Source organism: Pteropus medius, unplaced genomic scaffold (assembly GCF_902729225.1).
Source record: "Pteropus medius unplaced genomic scaffold, Ma_sr-lr_union100, whole genome shotgun sequence".
Classification (NCBI taxonomy): Eukaryota; Metazoa; Chordata; class Mammalia; order Chiroptera; family Pteropodidae; genus Pteropus; species Pteropus medius.
Window position 1 is genome coordinate 19,549,329 of NW_024344370.1, and position 3,052 is coordinate 19,552,380.

General features: G+C 37.0%; 1 non-coding gene across 1 annotated transcript; it reads right to left on the reverse strand.

Moving 5' to 3' along the window:
• Window positions 1–5: 5 nt before the first annotated feature.
• On the reverse strand, window positions 6–124 carry LOC120608356 (5S ribosomal RNA). Its single transcript, XR_005654378.1, has one exon. It is a non-coding gene; the product is annotated as a 5S ribosomal RNA (ribosomal RNA).
• Window positions 125–3,052: the final 2,928 nt, after the last annotated feature.

The following is a 3,052-nucleotide window of genomic DNA, read 5'->3' on the forward strand; positions in this document are numbered from 1 at the left end:
CCTACAGCCTACAGCACCTGGTCTTCCTAGGTGGTCTCCCATCCAAGTACTAACCAGGCCCGACCCTACTTAGCTTCTGAGATCAGACGGGATCAGGCTTGTTCAGAGTGGCATGGCCATGGACAGGGATTTTGGACTTTAATAAACAGAAGTAAACAGATAAAGGGTGTAATAAGATGATCCTAATGATCTCGAAGCAGATAATGGTTGTGAGCCTGAGAGTGTTGGGGATGAAAGAGGGAGAGGTGGGGATCCTCTAAGTACAGAGAAATATGAGGCCAGTTCTTAATTCACGTTATGAAAAGATGGAAAGCAGAGAAGTGGGGGTGGCTCTCTCCTAACTCCTGGAGAACAAAGAGTTCTGGGGTTCCCTTTTGATTCTTATGTATCATAGTGTTGAATGCCAGAGATGCCTTTTGACTACTACCAAAGGTGAACATTTCAGAAAAAGAGACATCTCCTGTATATGCTCTTTACACTTCAGCCATACTTGAATTACTTGCAGTTCCCTCAATCCAGTATACTGTCTCAGATTTCTCTACCTCCTAGTCTCTCTCCCTTGTATAACCCCTATATCTATTCCCCATCTATCTGGAGTGTACCTACTCATTCTTCAAGACTCAACCTAGGTATCTCTTTCAGTATAAATTATTCCTCCTCCCCTACATCCAAGGCAGATTTAGGTATTTCTTCCTGTTGTATCCCTTAGCACTCTATAAATATACCATCATGACAACGAGATTTATTGAAATGTTTATTGGGATAGTGTAGATTTAAATGCAGTTGTAAGACAGACATGATGCAGAAATATCCCATGTACTCTTTTTTCCCCCCAGGTCTTGTATTCATTCATTCATTCATTCATTCATTTATCCATCCATTTATCCATCTATCTATCTATCTATCTATCTATCTATCTATCTATCTATCTATCTCTATCTATCTATCTATCTATCTATTTATTTATTTATTTATTTATTTATTTATTTATTTATTTATTTATTATGGTGACATTGGTTAATGAAATCCAATAAATTTCAGCTGTACACTTTAACAATAAGGCATATATATATTTACACTGTGTGTTCACCTCCCATAGTTAGATTTCTTTCTGTCACAAAATATTTGACCCCATTTACTCATGTACTCTTTGCTGAGTTTCCCTCAATGGTAACATCTTGTACAACTATGTAGTACAATATAGCAACCAGGATATTGACATTAATACAATTCACTGATCTTATTCTGATTTCCTCAGTTTTATTTGTAATTGTGTATGTGTGTGAATTTAGTTCTTTGCAATATTATTTTATGTGTAGATTCTTTTATTCGCCATGCTAGTCAAGATATAGAAAAATTCTATCACTGTAAGGATCCTTCTTTTTGCTCTTTTATAACCACAGCAAACTCTTTCCCACCTCCTGCAACACAACCCCTGACAACCACTAATCTCTTTATTTCTAAAATGTAGTCATCTCAAAAATGTTATAAAAATAGAATCATGCAGTATGGAACTTCTTTAAGATAGGCTTTTTTTTTTTATTTATCATAATTTGGAGATCCATCCAGGTTGTTGCATATATTAGTAACTCATTCCTTTTTATTGCCGAATGGCATTATATTGTATGGATGTATCACAGTTTACCTATTCACCAGTGTAAGGACATTTGGCTTCTCCCCCACCCCTAGTTTTTGGCTACTACAAATAAAGCTTTTATTCATGTATAGGTTTTTGTGTGAACATAAGTTTTCTTTTCTTTTAGATACCCAGGACTGGAATTGCTGAATATAGTGGAAGGACCAGGAAAATCCAATTCGTCTTATCAGAAAGAAAAAATATTTCCCAGAACCCTTACCCTATCACACTCTTCCTTCAATCTCATTTGCCAGAACTAGCTGCAAGGGAGGCTACAAAAACAGAGACAAGCTCAGATGTCCCCCTGCAAAATTGGGATTCTGTTAGCAAAGATGAAGGGGATACTGGTTATGAAATTAACAATGCCTGCTAAAATGTCAGTCTCTGAGAACAAAAGAAACTGAATGGGAGAAAGTGTATCATAGTAGTTGTAGTAGTGTGAATGGTGTCCTCCCCCCAAAAATATGTCCATGACCTAATCCCTGGAACCTGTGAATATTTATATGACAAAAGATGCAATTAAGTTAATGATTTTTCTTGTCTGTTAAGATAGAGACAGAAGAGGAGACAGAGACACGCACCAAAGAGAAGGTGATGTGTTATAGGCAGAGATTGGAGTGATGTGGCCACAAACCAAGGAATACCAGTCATAAGAACCTGGAAGACTTAAGGAATGATACTCCCCCAGAACCTCTGCAGACAGAGTGACTGTGCCAGCACTTTGAATAAGGGTTTTGTATTCCAGATCTGTGAGAGAATAAATATCTATTGCTTTTAGTCACCCAATTTGTGGTTATTTGTTATGGCAGTCACAGGAAACTAACACAGTAGTTAAGAGTACTGACATCAGAATCAGATCTGGATTCAAGGCCTTCCTCAGCTACTTAGGACTATAAACTAGGAGAAGTGACTTAACTTTTCTATATTTAAGTTTCCTTATCTGTGAAATGGCAACTCAACATAAAAACATTGAGCACTGTGCCTGGCACATAGTAAGAACTTATTACCTTTCAGCCATTAGTGTTATTAAGAGAGGCAAAGCTATAAAGGAAGGCAAGAAAAGCATTGGCATTAATATCTCTCTCTACTTCTCTCTCTCTCTCTCTCTCTCCTCCCCCCCAGCATTATCATTTCCATAAAAACACTTTGTTTTCATTTTTTAATCTGAAAGCAGTAGGCAATATACTCCCATACTCCCAACTATAATTTGTGCCTGGATTTATCTTCTATTTCCAGTGTCATAAAAGTGTACAATACCTTCTTCATTCCTATCTTTAAGAATATACTCCTTTCCTCTAGGTCTGAATACGTGATCTTTCGAAATTGACAGGGAAAATATCATAAAGTTATGTAGTGACAGACGTGATTATATCTGTTAAGCTAAGGTTCTGGGCATTGAAATAATAGCCTACTGCA